The sequence below is a fragment of the Malaclemys terrapin genome, chromosome 1 (genome assembly GCF_027887155.1).
Source record: "Malaclemys terrapin pileata isolate rMalTer1 chromosome 1, rMalTer1.hap1, whole genome shotgun sequence".
NCBI lineage: Eukaryota > Metazoa > Chordata > Testudines > Emydidae > Malaclemys > Malaclemys terrapin.
Window position 1 is genome coordinate 308,337,988 of NC_071505.1, and position 25,706 is coordinate 308,363,693.

A 25,706-nucleotide genomic window follows, 5' to 3' on the forward strand; every position below is an offset into this window, starting at 1 on the left:
AGGAAGCATATTGACAGCATTCTTCTTGTCAGTGAAGAAGTAAGCCCTTCCAATGGCTAGCATAATGTCCCAGAAATAGTAGTGTGACAGGAAACTGGAGTCCAACTTGAGATGCAACGAGGACTTGAAAACCATGTGCATGTCATCAGCTGACTCTGCCATAGCATTGTACTCTAAGTTCCTGGGCATTTGTTTTCAAACCCTCAGCTGCTGAAGTATCAGTGTGTTCCAGGAAGATGATAAAGGCCTGTGTGAATCTTTGCTTGTTTTCCTACTTCTTTTACAATTCCTTTTTGGATATGGTCATCCTGCGTCTCTCTTCTGGTCATTAATGTCACTGGATAATCCTGTGGCAAAAGACATGGCAGGTAGAGCGGTAGATAAAATGGATGCTTACTACTACTCTCTTTAAGGGCAAGAGACTTTTTGGACAAGCATTACTCCAAGCCCTTTAGGGATACAGGAGTTGACATACTGAATCAGAGCCATGGTCCAACTAGTCCAGTACCCTGTCCTTGACTGTGGCCATCACCAGATGCTTCAGAGAAAGATGCAAGAAATCCCATAGTAAGCAGATATAGAGTCACTTGTCCCTCCGGAAGGTTTAATTCTAATCCCTAATAGTTGGAGATTGGTTTAACTGTTGAAGTATGAGGTTTTATGTCCTTTCCAATAATCTTTTTGTTAGTTTTAACTGTAGTAATTCTGGATATTCTTGTTATCCATATAAATTCTTTAAATCCTGCTAAATCTTTGGCCTCAATAACATCCTGTGTAAATGAGTTCCACACTCTAATTAAATGGGTGGAAAAAGTATTTTCTTTCATCAGTTTTGACTTTGCCACCTTTTAGTTTCATTGGATAGTCCCTTATTCTTGCGTTGTGAGGCAGAGACAACAGAAGCTTCTAATGTCCGTTCTCTATTCTATTCACACAACAAAAATTAAGGATAGAAATCAGCTTCTGTGGAGGAGCGATTAAAAAGACTGGGACATTTCAGCTTGGAAAAGAGACTACTAAAAGGGGAATGTGATAAAGGTCTATAAAATTGTGAATGGTGTGGGAGAAAGTGAATAAGGAAGTGTTTACTCCTTCACATAACACAAGAACCAGGAGTCGTCCAGTGAAATTATTAGACAGCAGGTTTAAATAGACAAAAGGAAGTACTTTTTCACACAACCTGTGGAACTTGTTCCCAGGGGATGTTGTGAAGGCCAAAACTAATGGGGTTCAAAAGAGAATTAGATGTGTTCATGGAGATAGGGCCATCAATGGCTATTAGCCAGGATGGGCAGGGATGATGTCCCTAGCCTCTGATTGCCAGAAGCTGGGAGTGGATGACAGGATATGAATCACTTCATGATTGCCTGTTCTGTTCATTCCCTCCAGAGCACCTGGTATTGGCCACTGTCAGAAGACAGGACATTGTGCTAGATGGACCATTGATCTGACCTAATATGGCCATTCTTATGTTGTTTATGCTTCCATCGTGTCTCCTCTTATTTTGTCTCCTGTCTTTTCTAAGGTAAACTGTCCCAGTCTTTTCTCTCTTATAGGAGTTTTCTTGTGCACCTAAATAATTCTTGTCAGCCTTCTGAACTTCCTCTAATTTAGCAATATCCTTTTTTTGAGACGGTATAACTAGTATTGCATATAGTATTTCAGATGAGGCCATTGTGTTGATTTATGACTTCATTTTTCTCCTTATGCCCCCTATCATCTTGACTGTTTTTTCTTTAACCATAGCTACACTCAATAGAGGTCTTAATTGAACTGCCCACAGTGATGCCCAAGTCTCTTCCTTGAGTTCATTTAGAACCTATAAGGTGTATTAGTAGTACATATTTTTCTCTACAATATGCAAGAACTGCTTAATGAAAAAGAACACTTTGCTTGAGATACCAAGAGGTCAGTCTTCCCTTTCAGTTGCCGGAACCAATCAGGCTACTGAAGACGTCTTCCTTGGGGGGGGGGGGCGGGGGGGTTCAAAGATGATTGATGGGTGGTCTTAGTTGTCCTGACAGGATACTCAGTGGATTTTAAGATTCCGCCACAGAGTTAAAGGTTCACTCGCCCACTAATAAAGTGGATGGTGCTAGGACAGGCCTTGCAACCGCTCAAACATCAAGGTATATATCTCACTAGAACCTGAGCGAGAATGTTTTTCAGGAATTTACTGGAGCTTGCATTCCCAAAGAAGTCTGGCTGGTACTTGATCTTAAGTAGCTCTATTTGGTGCTTCAAGATGGAAATGATCCAATTAGTCATCACAGCAGTGGAGGCAAAAGATTAGATTATATCTGATTGATCTGAGGAAAAGAATGTTTATTTCCACATTCCTGATGTATGAATTATATCTGTGGCTTTTTCTGAATCAAGAGTTCTTTTTGCCATATTGCCTTTAATTTGGCTTCAGTTTCTGTTGTTTTCCCAAAAATCATCATGATGGTTGTAGCATCTGGCAGCTCTTTGCATCCTGCTCTGTATCACAGACTAGAGGTTCTTCATCCAATTTAAGTGTCTATGGTCCTGGTAGCTCATAATTTTTTAAAGAGCCAGTTGACCTTTTCTCCTCTTAATGCTCATCCCCCATCACTGTCTAAGTTGGTCTAATTTATTACATTGATTAGTCCTACTTATAAGTTCAGTGCTGATTCTAAGTTCTTATATGTGCATAGCCCATGCTGAGTTTTGGCCCCTCATCAGAAAAAAAATCTTGGTATTACCATTATAAATCACCTTTCTGTGTGGGGAACCTATCAGAGGTTTTATTCATGGTTAGTCCATTTATTAGTATTAGATGTTCAAGTTACTTAAATTAGACAGAAGATGGGCTGCTGTGGAGGAAAGAAGATTTGGAATTTAAAAACAAAACAAAACCTTAAAAGCCTTATAACCCTTCTATAACCTAGGTTATCTGGAGAAAGGTAACTAACAGATGAGACCAAAATATTTTGTCACTGTTTCACAAAGTGTAATTTAATAGAATATACATTTATCATAGTATATTTTTTCCCTTTAAAAATTAGTTTGTATTTTGTTTTCTGTAGAAAATAGATGCACAAGCTATTGAAGAATTCTATGGGTTGACATCAGACATTTCAAAGAACTCTGAGTCTGGTTACATTCTCTTCTATCAGTCTCGGGATTGAATGGGAACTGTGGTGAAGAGAGATTTTATGCCTCGTTTCTTCTCTGGCTATGTTGGAATGGAGCAAGCACTGATTTAAAAAAAGGAATGCAGGGAGCTCCAGGGACAGTAGCGCAGTTTGCACACAACAAAGCAAAGTTTGGATTTTTTTTTTTTTTAAACCCTTCATATCAAGTTCATTTTATTTGCTCAGGTATCATGCTGACTACACAATTTTACTACAACTGCTAGGAGAAAAGAGAGATACCAGCCACTCTTGCAGGAGCAACCTTCCAACAGTTTAAAAAAAAAAAAAAAAAAAAGTGTTAAGTCCTGAGTCAGAGCCCTTAAAATCAATGGAAAGACTCCGATTGATTTCATTGGGGTTTGGTTCAGGGCTAATTGCAACAATCTGGCAGTGCAATAGAAGCAATATAAATCTGGTATTTTATACTGATTTCTTATTTGAAAAGACAGAATTCTTTGTGCAGTAATTTGTCTGTATTCAATTCTGAAAGAATATGGTGGGCAGGGTTTTTGTTTGTTTGTTTGTTTTTCCTGGGTTCTTTCATATATAAACAAGAAATATACTTGGGACAACACAGTTGCCTTCTTGACGTAACAGATTAACTGAAAAGATAAACTAGTGTCAGGGAGGCCAAGTATGTTTTGCTTCTCTGAAGAAGCTTACATTATAGTAATATATACCTATACTGTCGGGAACAATCAGTAAAAATTATGGCTTTTAATCTCCCTATGGAGAAAGATGGGGTTATTAATAATAGTTTATTTTTATTTATGAATTACTATAACTATTAGGGTCCTATGTATTGTCTTTGAGTATAACCAATCTTGAACATAATTTTATATATTAATTTGAATTAGATTTACTTATTCCATTTAAGTGGGGTTTTTTTAGGAAAAACAAATTCTAAATAAAATGCATAAAATGTTTTCTAAAAAATTGGTAATACAGAAGGGGTATTTTCTCTTTCAGGAGGAACTGGTATCTGGCTTAATGTTTTACATTGTTTAATTATTAAATTAAAATTTGAATCTGTTTTTACTCTGATGAAAAAGCCAAGCTGTAAAATGTTTCCTGTAACTGTCTGAATGATGATTGTAAGAATGCTTATCGTAATGAAATGGTGGTGGTGTACCCCAATTCTTACTGTTCTTTATTCAGTAAGGGTCCATATGCTAAATAATTTGTTAGAAAAACCTGGATCAAAATAAACAGTTTTCAAAATATAATTTCCTCCTCAGAAAATTGATCCATTCAGACTCCCAACAGCCTGGGTGACTTTCAAAAAACTCTCCAAATATGAAATGAAGTTGATAATAAATGAAATAATCTAGGAAGGTAAAGGGAAATCAGTGTTTTGAGATTTTTTTCAAGTCCTATGAGGTGAAATTTTCTGAAATTAAAGTTTACCTTGCTTTGGGTTTATGAAACAGCATTAAGATTTAAATAATAGCACCACCAAGTAATAGATGTAATAAGAAATATGTGAAATGTTGTGATTTGATATTTTTCCATGCATCAGTTTGTTGTCTGACAGTGGCTGAATGTAATTTCTGGAAAATGATGGAATACATATTTCAGATTATGGCTATCAGGTCTTGGATGTCCTTGTCATCCCATTTCAGATGGTGATTTTTACTTTATTGTAATTTTCTAAGATTATTTTATTGATATTGTTGAAACCTTTAAAAAGAATGTCTGCTGCTATAACTAATATATTTACTTACCTGTATTTTTAACTCAGGAAAAGACTTCACCTATTTATTTAGTTGAACAAATTTTGAACAGGGTCACTAAGTAAATTGGGCTATTTAACAAATATGAAAGAAAATTCTTGTCATATTATAACAGATTGCTTTTATAAATGCAGTTTCTGAACACTGGCTTGGCTGAAATTCTTTTCTATAAATTATGTAGCTTGGCTAAACTACCAGCATGCAAAGAAAAGCATAACAAATATTTTGGGAGAGGCATAAAAATATAATGGATTGGATATTTTTAAGGGCTTATACCAAATTATGTTAGAACCTAAATCTGTTTTTCTAGGTTTCAGTGGGAAAAGAGTGAGGGGTGAATCAGTTGGACCATAGTACATGTCAGAAAGATGAAGTCCCTTGCATTAAATGTACAGCTTTGTAAAACCATTGTCACATTAGTTTTTGTTAACTGATAAATGTTTGCTCAGTCATTTTACAGTTTTAAAAAATGTATGTAGTTAAAAGCCAAGCTTAGTTGCTAAACACATTGTAATACGGTAACAAAATTTAAAGCATTTTTGTTTTACTGGTAGCCACAGGATATTTTGCTTTACTCCTGCGACATATTTTTATAAAATGGTGATTTATTTTGGATAGGGTTTTTTGAGATTGTGGTTCCAAATGATGGATTTAATTTCACTTCTAGTGCAGCTGAAAAATGTAAGTAAATTCTTGATAAAATCAATACCAGAAACTACAGGCAGAGGAAATACAAATGTAACTGAACAATATAAAAAGCATTATAGGATTACCTCTTGATTGTAATTGCAATGGGGAGTGTGAGAAGAATCTTCACTTGTAAATGGTGGAAATGATTTCTGTGTAACTATGTAAATGTTAATTGGGATGACAGGTCCCCTATTTTGTATATTGGAGCAAAAACTTCTATTAAATAATAAAATATGTTCTCTGAACGTAAGTACTGTATTCTTTGTATAGCCCTACTGTTGAGTCACATGGTCTCTGGTGCTTTTGTAAAGTTCTTGAAACTTGTAAAAATGTCTAGAATTTCCTGCTTTAAGGAAGCAGCCATGAGCCATAGAGGAGAGAGTAAGGTATTTACACTGTAGTGGTCTTAGCAATGAGGTCCTATACTTAGCTTACAGGATAAAGCCTGACTTCTGAGGCCTTCGGCTTCCTCCTTGGTGCCCGACCCCAAAACCTGCCTCCCTTTCAGTCAGGTTCCCCTTCCCTTGGGATCCGCCAATGATTGCTCCAGGAGCAGAAAATAAATAAAAAACAAAACTGTTCTTATGATCACCCTCTCCTTCTGTAGCTGTGATCACTGAACACTCTCTCTTTACCTTTATCGTTGCAGAATTATTTACTGTATTATACTGACCCTTCAACCAGCCCTTAAATGTTTTGTCCAGGCTTCCTAATTCTTTTAGGATCAAGACTCGGGCTATCAGTTTAAGCAGTAATTCCTTTAACAAGGTACGTTTTAAAATCATCTTTGATGTTACTTACCTTTAGAGCTCTTTATTTAAACGAAACCGGTTTCTAGATGTGTGTACATTTGGTGTGTGTATGTGTACAAGCACTGAATCCAGCCAGGCCTGAAGGCTGCCAGATGTGCATGTGTGTATGTCAAATCCGGCAAGGTAATGAAAATATTCCGGGTAGAATTACAACACCGGTCACACCTGAGTGACAGGTCCTGCTTGCCTTTTGGACCTGCAAACGGGTGCCAGATATGCGAGCGGGTATGAGTATTTAATGAAGTTGTGTGTATTGAGAGTGTATGTGTGTATTTGTCAGAAAACAGAAAAAGGGGGAGGAAAGAAGAGAGAGAAAAAAATATTACTACTTGGTGTTAGTCATCCTCTTCTCCCATAAGGGGTGCTATACCCTCCTGGACCTTGAAATAAAGCTTTCAAGCTTCAGGGTTTAAAATAGCACCTCAAGCCCACTAATACAGGGACGCCAAATATGTTACCCTAACATTGAGATGCCAATTATGTTACTTACAAATTTGTCTAATTTAACCAAAGGGTAACAAGGTTGTGGCCCGCCCTAAAGGAATTGCCAGGGGTTACCAGGGAACTTGTCTGTGACCCACTGAGGGCACCCCAGAGCACGTTAGTCTTGCTAACCCCTGAAAGGACACGGATACAGCCTTTGGCTCACAGATAGACGCACAAGCAGTAATTCTTTGAAAACAAAAGAATTTTTTATTTAAAAAAAAGTGGTTACATTGTATTTAATAAATCAAGAAAGAATATATAGAACATAGTAAAATGCAATAGAATTACATTTAAAGGATTGTATAGTTAAAGTGGCACAACAAAATAAAGGACACCGACTGCATAAGATATCCAATACGTACAGAAAATGCAGTAGTTTCAATGTAACTTGCATATAAAGAGCCCGTAGACACAAAGGCTTTTAGTCTGTTACAATCTAACCCCGTACTTAATACATTGTGGCATATGTGGTCTCTCTATAAACATATGAGAAACCATCATCATTTTCACAGACTAAAATAAAACATTTACTTTAACACTAACATTAACACTTAAAACTAAACATTTAATATCCTGTAAGTGCTGGCCAAGCAGTTGCAAAACAGGTAGGGGAGATCTTACTCAAGATGCAGGCATCCAGCTTTATTTACAGACAGACCCATACACTCTTAAATAATAAGTAGAAAAGATCAGACTTACACTTCTGTTCAAATTCCCTCTGTACCGTCTAATTTGGTCCTTCTGATCTGTCTAATCTCTGGAGTGTTGCTTCCACAGCTGCAGTCTCTTCGAGCTGCGATGTAGTGGCCATTGCTGCTGGCAAGGTAGCTGAGGTGTCTCGCTACTCCTGCTCTTCTAGAAACCCCAAAAACCCATTACAGTCTCAGCCTGCTGGCTGTCAGCCTTATATACTGGTTGCTCTCTCAAGATCAGCTCCTCTCAGCCAATCAGCTTCTAGCTTTCTAGCTCCTCCCCTGATGTCATACTTATTTTAGACATAGAGTTCCTCCCCCTGATGCCATCTTGGGTAAAAGCTCCTCCCTCTAACCTGAGCCCCTTCCTGCACCCCAACTCTCTGGCCCAGGCTCAGCCCAGAGCCCCCTCCCATATCCCAACCCCCTGCCTGGTGAAAGTGAGTGAAGGTGGGGGAGAGTGAGCGACGGAGAGATAGAGTGACCAGGGCGGGGCCTCTGAGAATGGGCAGGGAAGGGGGCGGGGCAAGGGTGTTTAGGTTTGTGTGATTAGACAGTTGGCAACCTTAGTACAGACCCATGGGGGACACCACTACCGCTCTCCAGTCTGAAAACTGACCATTTATTCCTACCCTTTGTTTCTGATCTTTTACCAATCCATGAGAGGACCTTCCCTCTTATCCCATGACAGTTAGGGGGCTTGTTCCTTCATCCTCTCACTTCCCTGGTCCTTCTCGCATGAACAGAGAGCAACTTACATTTCAGGTGCACAAAACACGCTGGTGGACAGTCTCAGCAGATTATGTGTGGGAGATGCACAATTCAATCCCTAACAAAATCTTCACTCAGTATTCTTGAGACCTGTTAAGGGCTTGCTTGAAATAGCCCTTGATTGACTCTTGGGTGGCCGCGCAGCTTAGAGGAAACACAGCTGGTAAGTGAATACATTGATTTTTGTGAAACTCAGAAATTACCTTAGGAATGAATTTTGAACTGAGATGAAGGAAAAACTTCTCTTTGTGAAATGTGGTGTGTGGTGGGTTGGCCATGAGTGCTCCAAATTCTGGTTTCTGGCTGATGTAATGGCAATCAGGAAGGCGACCTTCATAGTCAGGTGGGACATTGAGCATGTGGCAAGAAGCTCAAAGGAAGGTCTGGTAAGTATTGAAAGTACAAGATTGAGATCCCATTATGGTGGTGTCTTCATTACTGGTGCGAACGTCCTCGTCATATCCTTTAAGAATATGGTAGTTCTTAGATGAGTAAAAACAGAAGAGTCTTCTGTTGGAGGGTGGAATGAATGGATAGCTGCTAAGTGGACTCATGACGAGCTAACAGAAGGGTCTGACATCTTGAGGGTGAGGAGGTAGTCTACAAAGGCAGGAATACCTGCTCTTTTTGGGAATACAACTGTTTTCTGTTGTGCCCTGTAGAGAAATGTCTCCCTCTAGCTAGATAGCATATTTTGATGGAGTCTGATGGAGTGCGAACGGAAGAACCCTGTACTGAATGTAATGATCTGCCGTGAATCTCAGGAAATGTCTGTTGTCAGGATGGATGTCCACATGAAAGTAAGTATCCTGCATACTGAGAGCCATAAACTATGTGCCTCTTTCTAGGGAAGGAATGATGACTGCCAGAGTGACCATGCAGAAGAAATGGTCGAGATGACAGAGGTCCAGGATCAGTTGCCACCCGTGTTTCTTTGGGGACTAGGAAATAAGTGGAATAGAACCCTGCTCCCTGGGAACAGTTTCTATCTCTCCCCTCAGCAGTAGGGAGTCCACTTCTAGGATGAGGATACTGTTGTGAGAGTGATCCCTGAAGGGGGGTCAGAGTGGGGGATGTGGACCAGGAAGCATTTTGAACTCAATCATATAGCCATGTCCAATGACATCAAGGACCCAACTTGTACATTATCGCACTCCAAGCTGGCAAGAAGAGTGCTAGGTACCCGCTGAAGGGGGTGGGCCAGGAGCACAGCATGAGTAATGGTGGTTGGCAGCTCTGAGTGTATTCAGAAATAGCACTTCTGAGATAATTGAGTGTGAGATGCAGAAGATTGTGATGACAATGAACTGGAGGGACAGGGTCACTGGGTCCTCTGCTGTTTGTGAGGGGGCTCATAGGACCGTGGTTGGAATAATTGGGGAGTTTTGAACCACTGGGTCGAAGGTGGACAGTAGAGTTTGTGCTTGGGCGCCAGTTTGTAGGTGCCCAGCGACCAGAGGGTGGCTCTAGAGTACTTGAGGGAGTGAAGGGAGTCATCAGTCTTCTGATTGTACTCGTCGAAGGGAAGATCTTCTATGGTGGTCTGGACTTCCTTCAGAAAGCCAGAGGAATGTAAACAGGATTCTCTGCACTTGACAACCCAGTAGCCATTGTATGCAAAGAGGTGTCCACTGTGTCAACCACGGCCTGAAGCTTTGTCCTTGACACCTGTTTCCCTTTCTCTAGGATAGCCTGAAATTGGGTCTGATCCTGCTGGGGGAGCTTGTTAGTGAAATCCATGAGTTTACTGTAGGTAAGGAAATTATATTTCGTGAACAGAGCCATGTAGTTCGAAATACGAAATTGCAGGCTGGCAGAAGAAAAGACCTTGCAGTCCAAAAAGTCCAGGTGCTTTGCCCTCCTTATCTGCCAGGGTGGGTTGGGTCTGTTCAGTTGCTGCTTGAATAACAAGAGAGTTGGGTGGAGGGTTGGAGAAAAGAAACTCAGAACCCTTCAAAAAGCAACAAAGAGTCCTGTGGAACCTTATAAACTAACAGACGTATTGGAGCATAAGCTTTCGTGGTGAATACCCACTTCGTCAGATGCACGGCTACCCCTCTGATACTCGGATCCCTTCAGAGGCACATAGTACCGCTTTCCCACCATTTTGGGGGTAGGTTTGTAGGTGGCCAAAGTGTGCTGAACAGTCCCAGCTGGTTGAATGATGACCTCATCAATTGGTAAAGCCACCCTGGCTGGTACCAAAATGTGTAAGATGTCGAGCAGTTGCTGCTGTTTATCTTGCACTTCCTCCAGTGGGATGTTGAGGGCCCTGGCCACCCTACGAAGCAGTTCCTGAAATTGTCAGAAGTCATCTGGGGGTGAGGGTGGAGCTGAAGACACTGGGGCATCCAGGGAAGAAGAGGAGAATCGCTCCAGATCCAGTGATACCATTGGAGTCGGGTTCAGTGGTGTGTTATCTAATGGCATATCCGAACACCTGCTGGATGACCATTGGAGAAGGAGAGAAAAGAGGTCCCTCACGGGCAGAATGTGAAGGTTCTGATGGTGGGTACTGCAGCCATGAACCCCAGTACAACTATCCTAGTGGTTCCATCGGATGTTTAGGAGGGCCCCACGGAGCTGGGTACCAAGGGTCCTGATGCTGGGTAAATGGCAGACACTGCCATGGAGCCAATGGGGATTTGGGGTACTCCCACTGTAGGTATGGTAGGGTGGGCCTTGATCCCTGTCCAAATCTTTGAATCCGAGAAATCAGAAACTGGTTCAAATGGCAGTGCTGTTGGAACTGACAGACCTGTAGAAGGCTCCCAGGAGCAGGCGGGACCATGGCCCAAAGGAGGCAAGTCCATCATGTGGGCATGCACACTCTGAGGAGGCGATGGCACTGGAGGGCAAGAAGACCTCTCTTCAGCTAAAGCAAACAGTTCATGCCATTCAGGGGCTGATCCAAGTCTCCCCAGCATCAGCGGCACACACTTTTCATCTAGAACCAGAGTCAGAGTGGGGGACTGCCATGGAACTGAAGGTTCCCTGGACCTCAGTGGTGCCAATCTGGAAGAAGTACGAGGTTTGGTGGATGGGACCAACAATCTGTGCAGTTTCTTGTCATGCTTGTGAGCCTTGGAACTCACCGCCTCTCCATGGCTGGAACTTGTGGATAGTGCAGTGTCCTTCTTGGAGGAAGACTTACTGCCATGCTTATGCGCATGCTTCCTTGCCTCAGAGCTAGGCCCCAACACGTGGTCCATAGCACTGGTACTAGCAGAACTAGACTGGAGCTCTGTGGTAGGACCCATGTTCGTAGATTGCTCAGGCCAATATATGGGGGTGGGAGGCTGGTTCCCCAGTCTGGATCTGACTGTAGCCTCATGGCAACCTCCATGATTTGCTTCCTGAGGCAAAGAGCCCAGCTTTCCCTTGTACAGGCAGCAAAGGAGAGACAGGTACTGCACCTAGATGTTACGTGTTTGTCCCCCAAGCAGTAAAGGCAGTGTTAGTGCTTGTCACTGACCAAGAACTTGTGAGGGCAGGAAACAAAGATCTTGAACCCTGGCATCTTCGGCATAATCCAATATCCAGGCCTGGGTAGTGGGAGGGCAGTTGACCGGTGAAAACAATACCCCAAAGTCCTCAAAATCCTAAAAAACACGACTTACACTAAAATGACTACAAAAACATTAACTATGTACAGGAATAAAAGTCTTTTTTCCCTCAGTCTGTAGACATGCATCACAAGAGACGAGAGAAATGAAGAGGCTCCGACTCAGACCATGAGGTGGTGAGAAGGAACTGAAGACACAGTTGGTTCGACCCACCCTTTATCACCTTGGACAAAACCATGCACTGACCAACGGACGCTACTACCTTCAAAAGCTCTGGCTCTGACGCATGGCACATGCATATAACTCTTAGTGGAATACAATAGGGACCATCTAGAAGAATCCAAATATAAATACAGTGACTTGATAATTTTATGCTTCCATGAATAATGTGCTGTCTCCCATAAAGGCTGAATTTCCAAAATTGAGAATGTGAGCTACCAAAACACTGGTAAAACACAAAACACTTGTTTTAGCCAAATGTGGTAAATGTTTATAGCCCTCATTTCTAAGCTTTCAATGTCCCAGCTAGTTATATTTTTAGAGAGAGAAGACTGCTCAAATCTTCCAGAAATAATGGGAAGCCTAGCAAATCGAAGAGCCTTTTGTGGTCTCTGGTGTGGGCAATCTGTACCATTAACTTGTGTTCATGTGCCAAGATGCCCCACCAATGGACTATCCTAATATTAATGCCACTTTTTTTAAAAAAAAATCACATCAAAAAGCATCAAAAGAAATGGAATGATTTTTTCTTACTGAAGACTTTGGGAGAAAACATGTTCTTGATAACTATCATTTATAGGATATAGATATTAAGTCACTCTCACTGCACAATCCAATCTCAATTTTGGAAATTCTTTCCAGCAAAGGGAAAGTCTCTGAGAAAACAATTGGCTTACAAAGACCCCCCTGAAGGATGACAAAGTTGGACTTTACTACAGTGAGGTGGGGAATGATTTCCAGAACAGAGTTCTGAATAACCCAATCCTATGGCACTAGGATTATTATAAATCTCAGATGGTAAATCAGTTCAGAAAAAAAGCTGCCATGAATTTAGACAGCTGCCTGTCATCCCTGAATGAAGCATGCATGCCAGTAGCTCCACTGGAGTCAGATGAGTTGCACTCCTGTTTGAATTTGGCCTAAATATATACGAATGCATATAAAAAGTTGTTGCATTTCTGTCTAGTTGTTTTGATTCCATTATTCATGCTGTAAATTGTTTTTGAACCATCTAAAGTAGAAATGGGATAAAAGCTTACGCCTGTTTTTCTTCTATTCCATTAGTGTGCAGCAGGTGCCACTGATACCACCATTTAATGCATATTCTCCATCAGTGAATATGCCATTCTTTATATTGCACTCATTCATTGCTCTGCTTGGATCCTTAAGGTTTCTTATTGTGGCATGGTATTTGTGCATTTAGCAATTTTGCATGGGGGAAGGTTGATTAATGTTATGAACAGCTCATCCAACAACTCTCTGACTTTCTGGGGTTTTCGAGAGACAAGATAGGTGAGGTAATACCTTTTATTGGTGAAAGGGACAAGCTTTTGAGCTACACAGACCTCTTCCTCAGGTCTTCTGGGGCTGTCAAAGTTGCTAATTATACTTACTATAATTAAGAAACTATATTTGTGCAGTATATTTTGCTAATAGAAGTTGAAATCTCCCTTGCATTGCAACACTAATACATTACTGCTGTTCCTCTTAAGAGCCAAACACTTCTATGCAAAAATCCAAGACCCATTTCTCCTTTTCAGCTGGACCATCACCCCCTGACCCCAGAAATGTTTAGCTGACAGTATTTGTGCATTAACTGGGACCCTTTTGTTACAACGTTCTCGTATGCATTGATCAACAGGATAACAAATGGAGAGGAACATTGGTTAAAGGCCTCTTTGAAATCTAAGTGATGGGCTTTAGCTGTCATTACTTAGAGCTTGCTGGAGCCATGCAATAGTCAAGATTGTTACCTCAGATCCCTCCTCTTCTGGAATGCATTGTATCAGTGCACTGGGGTCCTAGTACTCTGATGAGGGAAGCACAGTGAGAGATTGGTGATATTAAGCAATAATTTATGGGTACAAATACCAATCATCAACTGAAATAGCCCCAGTTAGAGTTTAGTGCTTGTACCATAGAATCATAGAACTGGAAGGGACCTCGAGAGGTCATCTAGTCCAGTCCTCTGCATTCATAGCATGACTAAGTATTATCTGCCAGGACCCAATAAACTTTAACACCAGCTTCAAATTTTTTTAGATGTAGCTTGCTGCTGGTGCTGTCTACGGCTTAAAGAATGCATTAAGCATAACCTAATGTTACTAGCAAAGGCCAGCCTCCTTCCCCCCCCCCCCCAATTTGTCGTATCTAATAGATACATGGCAATTCAAAATATCCGTAGGAATAATTTCTTTAAGGAGAAGAGTGGGATCAACATCAGACCTACATTCCACCTCATGGACAGGATGCACAGAGGTTGAGCTGCTAATATGCCAAGGTACAGGTGGTGAGCACCTTCTGGTATGCAGTCAGTATTTATATAAATATTAATACTGACAACACCTCTGCTTTGCCCAGTGAGTTCTCTCAGGGTTTGGGCAGGGCTCCCAGGGTCAATATTAGATCCCTAATGTAATGTCCTGTCCCTCTAAGTGGTTGGGCACTCTGTGCTCAGTGCACAGCCTCACTTCTGTTTGTTATTCTGGCAAGAAACAGGAACAAGGCACCACAGATGATAAGGGGGCTGATTTAAACATAGCTGTGTCTATCTCCACTGCTGGATCCAGATATACCACCTCAAAATGAGGACAGTGCAAACGTATAGTCAGTCTTGTATAGCACTTCTACACTACCCTGCTACAGCAACAACACTAATGGAAATTGAAGGGATTTCTGCTCACAGGTTGTTTAAAGTCAATGGCTGCACTATGCTGTGGAAGCAGTAGGGTGGGTAGAGATGTCTCTTGGGGCTCTCATCACAGTACCAAATCCAGATACATAAGAGAGACAGCCTTAGTTCCACAGCTTGGTCAATACATAATTAGCAATAAAAACAATATTTAACTAATTAAAAAAAAAACCAAACACTCACCCAAACTGGTCACTTGGAAGTCTAAGAAATTAGATGATGATATCATGGATCATCTATTGCTGCATTGTTTGTTTCACAGATAGAAAAACTTTTGGTTTTAAACACAAAGCTATGGAAAACTCTCTAGTCTGAGTGCAGACTAATGTAGCTTTGGTATGCGCCACTTTACAAAGTTCCTTTGGCAGCCTGGATGTAGGAAAAAATGGGTAAATATGGCTTTGCCCTGCAATGTGTTGCTTTTAGTAAACCAATGGCATTCCAGCTGACCTGCATAGGACAGATGATAATTTTCAGGGGCTGACTGGAGCTAACACTTAGAGCAGAGGTGGGCAAACTACAGACTGCGGGCCACATCCAGCCCATGGGACCGTCCTGCCTGGCCCCTGAGCTCCCGGCCGGGGAGGCTAGCCCCCAGCCCCTCCCCCCCTGTCCCCCATCCCCCACAGTGTCCATACTACTATTTTTATTTTAAGCAAGCTAGCTTGAGCTCTGCTCTTGCATCTCGCTCTCTGGGATGGAAGGCTCACTCCCAGCTGCAGTATAGACATAACTTGACTGAAATGGTGGATGGAAGGATTTAGTTCCATGTGATACTCCTGAGTTCCAGTCTAGTACCCTATATGTGGATCTTTAAGCAGAGTAAATTATTTCTATATTATTGTGAATAGCTGCTTTGGAGAATTAATTTCTGAGTTCTTCTAACTTTTTATGGTCTCACCTAACCACCCAGGTCATTTGCAGTCTAAGCCCAGTAATGTCCATAATTCAGAAAAGTTCAAAAGCTGACAGAACAGGATAACATCTATTCAAACACAAACCTGTGTTAGTGTGGCACTAAAAATGATTAATTCCATTAATCCAAAACCCTAACATGAAGATCAAGAGCAACACTACAAAAGGTGGGAGAGAAATTCAATGTCTCTCTTAGTGAGTTGTTTAAAATGCTGATAACTTTTAACATTCAATGGAATCACATAAAACTTGCATGAAAACACACGTTGGACTGGGAGTTCTGGAGGCTTGAGGAAAGTTAATTTTCCTTATAAATTCAAGGGAACAAGATTCAACTTTGGTTGCTTTTGTCAAATCAATCTTAACTCTGGAGTAGTGACCAGTGCATCCATTATCTGAGTTGTTACAGAGAATTCTTTCCTGGGTGTCTGGCTGGTGAGTCTTGTCCACATGCTCAGGGTTTAGCTGATTGCCATATTTGGGGTCAGGAAGGAATTTTCCTCCAGGGCAGATTGGCAGAGGCCCTGGGGGGTTTTCGCCTTCCCCTGCAGTGTGGGGCACGGGTCACTTGCTGGAGATTCTCTGCACCTTGAAGTCTTTAAACCACGATTTGAGGACTTCAATAGCTCAGACATAGGTTAGGGGTTTGATACAGGAGTGGGTGAGTGAGATTCTGTGGCCTGCGTTGTGCAGGAGGTCAGACTAGATGATCATAATGGTCCTTTCTGACCTTAAAGTCTATGATTCTATGATTATAAACAAACTCATACTATACAAGAAAGTGTGTGTGTGTATATATATATATATATATATAAAAAATTCCTGGGAATATATTTTTAGGAGTGAATTAAGAATGTTAGGAGAAATGTGCCTGTTTTGATATTATTTATTTATTCTATTTATTGTTATTATGTTTCCTTGGTAAATATATGGTACCTGAGATACAAAGGTCCCACTTTCCATTATATGTAAATGACAACACTTTACCTAAATAAAAAAAAATCTTTTCAGAAACTCTGTATGAGTGTGTGTGAGAGAGAGTGAAAATCAAACATATTAATCATTTACTGTGATGACTGGTAAAGTATAGTTTTGAACCTTAAAATGGTTAAGTAACTTCTACAGTAAAACACACTTTGGGTATAGTATGTAAATATTTTCCTTTTCCAATCTGTAGATCCTCTGCTCATTTGCAGAGACAGCTGCAAAAATAAAAACGAGTCCTAGTGATTTGTTACAGGATTAGAACTGGTAATTGAAGATGAACGCTTGCCACTGGCCGCAGTGTATGTACTCACTGTTATATAAACCGTGAAACAATGATGAATGTTGTCATTCCATGTAACACAACAGTGAGGCAAATCAAGACCTTATGAGACAAAACAGATGAATCCAAAATGATGATTACATGAAAAGGCACTGCACAATTTACCGTAGGAGGTGAACTGTGAGCAAATGATAAAACTTTCAAGTAATGAAAACTAAAACAATCTAAACTACAGTTTTAGGATGTCTCTGTGACTATTGCATAAGTATATATGGCTGGATAGGTTACATTACACAATATTCAAATAGGATTTAAACCAGTCCTCTGAAGACCGAGATGTGAAAGATGAGGTGATTTAGAGTTGCATATAATCTCTTACTAGATACTTGATCAGTAGCCAAAATCTCACTAATGGCTATTTCAACTTCAGGGACGTGTTGTTTTTGGTTGAGGAAGCAAGTGCAATAAAGAGAAAAAGTAATTAAGTTCATGCAAGAGATCTAAACTTTGAAAATAGGATGATACGAGCAGCTGTGGGGGAGGAGGAAATCTAATTCTGCTTGAAACATTGTCTTTCTGTGTCAAAAATTAAATCCTTCAATTTGCATGGGCAAACATTAACATTGCAGGAAGCAGCTTTGAAGAAGTTCCAGCTGGTTTAGTAGGTGGTCCACAGCATGCTGAACAACACTGGTCATTGCAAACATTTTACCCCACTGCTCTCTACACTGGCTTCCTGTAGAATACTGGAACGAGTCCAAGGTACTGATCTTGAACTTCAAAGCCCATAACAGAATGAGCTCAAGGTGTGTCCCTTTGTGCCTGGAACAGGGGACACTGTTTTGCTAAGAGAGCCTACACCTCTTATTCGTATGACACGGGTACCTGTAGCCCCCAGCTGAGATCAGGGCCCCATTGTGTGAGACAGGCCCTGAACTGAAGAGTTTCCACTCTAAACAGCTACAAGGATGGAAAAGAGAAATGAAAGGACTTGCCCAAGGTCAAACAGCAGGGCAGTGACATTGCTAGGAATAGAAGCAAGATCTCCTGACTCTCATGCTAGGTCCCTATTTGCTAGATAAGGGTTTCTCAGTCCATGGGTTGGGACTCAAATTTGGGGTGCCAGAATGTTTCAAAGAGTCGCATGGCAGATCCTGGGGCTCTTGTGCCAGTGGGCAGGTTGTGCTTGCTTGCCTGGTCGAGGCACTGCAACCTCTAGGGTCCCAGCGCCACTCAGATTTGGCCCCGCTGTCATGATGACGGGAGCCCGGGTAGGCCAAATTTTAGTGAGTGGCACTGCAACCTCATGAGCCAGGTCACAACTCCACTTACACAAACTTGGTCGAGTCAGGGTGAACCTGAATGGCACTGCAACCCTGGAGGTTGCAACACCTGGAGCAGAGACAAGCCCAGACAGCTGCAGGAGCTGCCACTGTGGGGTGAGGGCGGGGCAGGATCCAACCCCCCGAGGGGCAGGATCCGACCAAAACCACCTCAGGGCAGGGCTGTAACCAGGGCAGGGCAAGCGGGGCCGCTGCTCAGGGCACAAAGTAGCAGGGGCAGCTCAGGCTGGCAACACCAGACAGCTCGGGCCAGCCCCATGTGGCAGGGTGGCAGGGCAGCGAGGCTCAGGGAGGGAGCACCACCTCCACCCTTTGACTCATCCGAGTGGGACATCCAGCCAAAAAATCAGGGGGCCACTTGATTATGCATGTCCACACCCCTCCCCGCCGAACACATTGCTTCTGGTAAAGGGCACAAATATAGTCAACCGGACCAGATGGTATTCACCCAAGAGTTCTGAAGGAACTCAAATGTGAAATTGCAAGACTGCTAACTATAGTCTGTAACCTATCATTTAAATCAGCTTCTGTACCAAATGACTGGAGGATCGCTAATGTGATGCCGATTTTTAAAAAGGGCTCCAGAGGTGCTCCCAGTAATTACAGGCTGGTAAGCCTGACTGCAGTACCAGGCAAACTGGTTGAAACTATAGTAAAGAACAAAATTGTCAGACACATAGAGGAACATAATTTGTTGGTGAAGAGTCAACATGGTTTTTTGTAAAGGAAAATCATGCCTCACCAATCTACTAGAATTCTTTGAGGGGGTCAACAAGAATGGGGACAAGGGAGATGCAGTGGATATAGTGTATTTAGATTTTCAGAAAGCCTTTGACAAGGTCCCTCACCAAAGGCTCTTAAGCAAAGTAAGCAGTCATGGGATAAGAGGAAAGATTCTCTCATGGATTGGTATCTGGTTAAAAGATAGGAAACAGGGTAGGAATAAATGGTCAGTTTTCAGAATGGAGAGAGGTAAACAGTGGTTTCCACCTGGGGGCTGTATTGGGACCATTCCTATTTAATATATTCATAAATGATCTGGAAAAAGGGGTAAACAGTGAGGTGGCAAAATTTGCAGATGATACAAAACTACTCAAGATAGTTAAGTCCCAGGCACACTGTGAAGAGCTACAAAAGGATCTCACAAAACTGGGTGACTGGGCAACAAAATGAAAACAGATGTGAGGGAGATTCCCAAACCTGAGCCATTCTTTTTAGGTGACAGATCTGAGAAACTGTCCCAGATTGAGATATCGTTAGAGGAGGTTTTGGAACAAATTGATAAATTAAACAGCAATAAGTCACCAGGACCAGATGGTATTCACCCAAGAGTTCTGAAGGAACTCAAATGTGAAATTGCAGAACTACTAACTATAGCCCGTAACCTATCATTTAAATCAGCCTCTGTACCAGATGACTGGAGGATAGCTAATGTGACGCCAATTTTTAAAAAGGCTCCAGAGGTGATCCTGCAATTACAGGCCTGTAAGCCTGACTTCAGTACCGGGCAAACTGGCTGAAACTATAATAAAGAACAATATTGTCAGACATATAGATGAACATAATTTGTTGAGGAAGAGTGAACATGGTTTTAGTAAAGGGAAATCATGCCTCACCAATCTACTAGAATTCTTTGAGGGGATCAACAAGCATGTGGACCAAGGGGATCCTGTGGATATAGTATATTTAGATTTTCAGAAAGCCTTTAACAAGGTCCCTCACCAAAGGCTCTTATGCGAAGTAAGCTGCCATGGGATAAGAGGGAAGGTTCTCTCATTGATTGGTAACTGGTTAAAAGATAGGCAACAAAGGGTAGGTATAAATGGTCAGTTTTTAGAATGGAGAGAGGTAAATAGTGGTGTCCCCCAGGGGGTCTGTTCTGGGACCAGTCCTATTCAACATATTCATAAATGATCTGGAAAAAAGGGGTAAACAGTGAAGTGGCAAAATTTGCAGATGATACAAAATTACTAAAGATAGTTAAGACCCAGGCACACTGTGAAGAGCTACAAAAGGATCTCTCAAAACTGGGTGACTGGGCAACAAAATGGCAGATGAAATTTAATGTTGATAAATGCAAAGTAATGCACATTGGAAAGCATAATCCCAACAATAAATACATATAAACTGATGTGGTCTAAATTAGCTGTTACCACTCAAGAAAGAGATCTTGGAGTCATTGTGGATAGTTCTCTCAATGTGCAGCAGCAGTCAAAAAAGTGAACAGAATGCTGGGAATGATTAAAAAAGGGATAGATTATAGGACAGAAAATATCATGTTGCCTCTATATAAATCCATGGTATGCCCACATCTTGAATACTGTGTGAAGATGTGGTCGCCCCATCTCAAAAAAGATATATTGAAATTGGAAAAGGTTCAGAAAAGGGCAACAAAAATTATTAGGGGTATGGAAGGCCTTCCATTTGAGGAGAGACTAATAAGACTAGGACTTTTCAGCTTGGAAAAGAGACGACTAAGGGGGGATATGATTGACGTATATAAAATGATGACTGTTTTAGAGAAAGTAGATAAGGAAGCGTCGTTTACTACTTCTCATAACACAAGAACTAGGGTCACCAAATGAAATTAATAGGCAGCAGGTTTAAAACAAACAAAAGGAAGTATTTTTTCACAGAATGCACAGTCAACCTGTGGAACTCCTTGCCAGAAGATGTTGTGAAGGCCAAGACTATAACAGGGTTCAAAAAAGAATTAGATAAGTTCATGGAAGATAGGTCCATTAATGGCTATTAGTCAGGATGAGCAGGGACGGTGTCCCTATCCTCTGTTTGCCAGAACCTGGGAATGAGCAACAGGGAATGGATCACGTGATGATTCCCTGTTCTGTTCATTCCCTCTGGGGCACCTGGCATTGGCCACTGTCGGAAGACAGGATACTGGGCTAGATGGACCTTTGGATGGACCAGTATGGCCGTTCTTATGTTCTTATGTTTTTAAAATGCTTGCTTGCCCAAGGCGCTAAAATGCCTAGTTACGGCTCTCCTGAGAACCCCCACCCCGCCAGACTATTTACTGGGTCACGATAGGCCATAAAAATTTGCAAAGGAGTCCTGAGCCCAAAAAAGGTTGAGAACCATTCTGCTAAATAATGCTGCCTCCCCTGAAACACTGTCCTATAAGCGCTAAGTACAAATGCAACTGTCTTCAAGTTGCAAAGTAAAACCCCCGTCTCTTTGTTGTCCTTTCCATGATAAATAATCCTACTGTTTTATATACCCCACTAATTCCATGTCCCTGATAAGGAGGAGAGGCACAAAAGGAAGAAATCTTTACATGGGTAGTCTTAGTTTTGGTGGGGTGTTTGATGATGACTGTAGTATACGTATCTATATTACACAAACAGGTATGTTAAAAGAACATTATTAGGGTTGCGAAGTCAAGCAGTCAGAAGTTAGGAAATGCCAGAATTAAGGTTGCTTGTTCATGCCATCAGACCCTGTAGCTCTCCTGTAGTCACCCTATTACCCTGAGTGACAGGGGCTTGTGCTGCTGGTGAAGGGCCCAGATTCAATCCTCACTGATGCCTATCATGGCTATAGTTGGCCATGAAGTTTACTTACCCATCAGCGTAGGTTGTTTAGCCCATTACTGTTTATGTGTGGTTCTGCTGCTGGTGGTCCTCTCTGTGATGTAATGCCATCACCTCACCTGAGGACACAGTAAGTAAACAGCCAGGCAAGGTGTGTTAATTTTATCTTTGTTTTCTCAACTTGTAAATGTACCTTTTACTAGGGTGTTTACCTCTGTTTGCTGTAACTTTGAACCTAAGGCTAGAGGGGGGTCCTCTGGGCTCTTTAAGTTTGATTACCCTGTAAAGTTATTTTCCATCCTGATTTTACAGAGATGATGTTGACCTTTTTCTTTAATTAAAAGCCTTCTTTTTAAGAACCTGATTGATTTTTCCTTGTTTTTAGATCCAAGGGGGTTGGATCTTGATCCACCAGGAGTTGGTGGGAGGTAGGAGGGGGATGGTTAATTTCACCTTGTTTTAAGATCCAAGGGGTTTGGATCTGTATTCACCAGGGAATTGGTGAAGAGTCTCTCAAGGCTACCCAGGGAAGGGAATTAGCACATTGGGAGTGGTGGCAGCGGACCAGATCTAAGCTGGTAGTTAAGCTTAGAAGTTTTCATGCAGGAAGTTTTCATCTGTACTCTAAAGTTCAGAGTGGGGAAGGAGCCTTGACAGAGACATTAGAAAAAAACAACAGCTTCTGTCTGGAAGGTTGACGTGTAGCATTACTTTATTGAGTCGTGAGTCTGTATCATAATGGACATGGACAATGGGAGAGGAGCTGATCAGCGGGGCTGCTGGTGGGTGTTGAGCACCAACCATTTTTTTTCCTGTGGTCTAGCCCCGGACCGCCCATAGAGCCAGTGCTTATGCCTACATGGGCCAGCAGCAGAGTTGGAACTTTTGGATTCACCACACAGCCCTCTCCCACTGGACCTATTGGAGTAACTGATAGCAGTAGTAGGTTGTCATTCTCTTTATGGACCAGCATTAGAGGAGGATGAGACACACTTTGCCAGTGGGTTTCACAGCCATTTGCTTACAGCAGAGGAATAGTGAGATTCAGGAATCTAAGATTTCCTTCCCAGTGCTGGAGGGGAGTGTGCTCTTCTGCCTTGTCCCCATTCCACTCCTGTCTCTTCATCCCAGCCCTAGTCTCCTTGACCAGCTAGTCCTAAGCTTCCCCTCCAAACTCACTGTCTGAGTCCCAATCTCCCTCCCCTTCCCAGTCTCCCCTCATTCCCACATCCAGTCCCAGACTCCTTGTCAGGCTAGTGTCCACCATCCAGCTCCTCATGCAATCTGTATCTCCCTGCCCATCCACTACCCACCGGCTCCCAGTCTCCTTCGTTAGGTTCCCCATCCAATCTCAGTCTGTCCCCATCCCCAACTCTTTGCTCCAGTCTCTCCCCTCCCCACGCGCCGTTTCTGCACGTCTCACAATCCCAACCTCCTTGCCCACTGCGTACTGGTCTGACCTTTCTGAACTACTAGTTCTGTTTTATCCCCCACTCCCAGCCAGTCACAGTCTTCACTTCCATCTCCTCATCCAACTTGTCTCTCTCCCCCACCCTGGCCTTCAGACCCAACCTCCCTCCCCCATTTTGCGTGTCTCCCACCCACCTAGGCCTCTTTGCCCAGCCAGTCCCATTTCTCCCGTGGTATCTTGTCAGATCTCTCCCCCATGTTTTCTTCCCTTTTCCCCCACCCCATCCACTCAATTGGTTCTCAGTCCCAGTCACCCACCCCCAACTCCCAGTCTCTATCCTCACTGCAATGCCTAGTCCCAATTTCTCTTCCACCCCAGTCTCTAGTCCCAGTTTCTGCCTTCTCCATCATAGGCGCTGACTCCATGAGTGCTCCAGGGCTGGAGCACCCATGGGGAAAAATTAGTGAGTGCTCTGCACCCACTAGCAGCCAACCTCCCCTCATCCCTCATCCCCCCTCCTCCACCTCCCCTGAGCACACCATGTCCCCGCTCCTCCCCGAGTTTCCCGCCAGGCCACCGCCAAACAGCTGTTTGGCAGCATTAGCATTCTCTGGGAAGGAGGGGGAGGAGCGGGAACGTGGTGTGCTCAGGGGAAGAGGCGGGGAAGAGGTGGGGCCGGGGTGCGGAGTTGGAATATTGGCGGGGGGTGGTGGAGTTGGGGCAGGGACTTTGGAGAAGAGTTGGAATGGGGGCGGGGAAGGGATGGGAAGAGGCGGGGCAGGGGGGGCATGGAAGGGGTGGAGTGGGGGCGGAGCCTGGGGTGGTGGGGGGGGTCGAGCACCCACATGAAAGAGGGGAAGTCAGCACCTATGCTCGCCATCTCTCCCTGACCCAAGCCCTTGTCCCAACCTACACTCCCTAACATACACTTGTCCAACTCTTGTCCTCTCTGCTTTCATGTAAGGCATCTTTCTCCTCCATATTGCCTGGACCCAGCAGGGGGGTCATTGAGGAAAGACAGTCTCCCTGCTCTCAAGTCAGTGCCTGAGCTGGTGTGGCGGTGGTCCACTGAAACCCGGAGCTGCAGTTGCTGGGAAAGTGTCTCCGCTCTGGGCAGGCACACACCCAGTTAGGACAGAATCTTTGGGAAATTTAACTGCTAAAAATCTGCATCTCTACTGAGCATGTGCAAACTGAGATTTTTTTCAAAGGCTCATAATTTGGGCAGATTTTCACAGGGATGGCAAAAGGTACATGCCTAACACAGCAGCCACATCCCTCCCTAAAGTTTGAAAAAGCTATAAGCAACTGACAGCAGGGTCTTATAATGGGAAGCATCAGCCAATAATAATAGGCAGTGCTGCCAGCCCCACCTGTAACAGAATCTACAGTTTTGCTGTGGGAGGATTGCAATGGGGTGTTAGGATTTTCCGCGAGATCTTTTGGAAGAGTAAAACTACTGTGCCTAAGCCGGTGTTAAATTGTCCAGTACCCAAATCCCTAGCATCCATTGCTATGGTGTGGTAGTTTCACAGGCTTCATTCTCTATTTTTTTCTCTTACTTGCGCAATGTAGCGTAGCCCTTGCTGGGGAGTTGTCCTGAATCAAAGGCCTAATTTAAAGTCCAATGAAATCACAGGAGACTTTCCATCAGGCCTTGGCTCTTGCCCTAATTTCTTATTTTAAAGTTTGGTCTCTATTTTCATCCCTGGAAACCCCTGTCTCCTATACAATAGCACCATTGCATCAAATGCAGATTGCTCCTCTTCATTTTTAAGATGCATCCTGGCCTTGCTGCACTCTGCCTTTAATCTCTTATGGGCAGTCCGGCCTTCAGCCCCTGCTCCTGCTCTGACAACGATGCCAGCTTCATTATTTTTTCCCAACCAAAAAGCTATTGGTCTTTCTTCCATTATGTATGGAAGGAGCTCCCTGTTTCAAATGAATGAATAAATAGTCTGAAAAACCATCTCATTGTCCTTTTTCAAATCCCCCCTTAAAACTCGCCTCTGCTGTGATGCCCACAAGACATTTGACTGTGTCGAGGAAGCAGGTGTGCTGTGACTGCTGCTCATTACACTGATTTTTGCTCTCTTGTATACTCCCATCTGGTCACTGTCTCCCCCATTGGTAATTATCCTTATCCCATAGACAGTTTGCTTGGCTCTGCCCCACCCAGGGGCTGTGGACCAACTGTTTGCTCTGCCCTGTCCTGTCCAGAGAGTTGGAGCCCCCTGTGACACCCTGGCACCCCAGTATTCACCACTGTCATGTAATTAGGGTATGTTTTGTACAAAGTCTGCCTTGTGAGGTATCATTCTAAAAGTCTTGATCTGCTAGACACTAATATCTCATTGGGTTGTATGTGTTATTGTATATGAAGTTTGGCTACGTACGTTT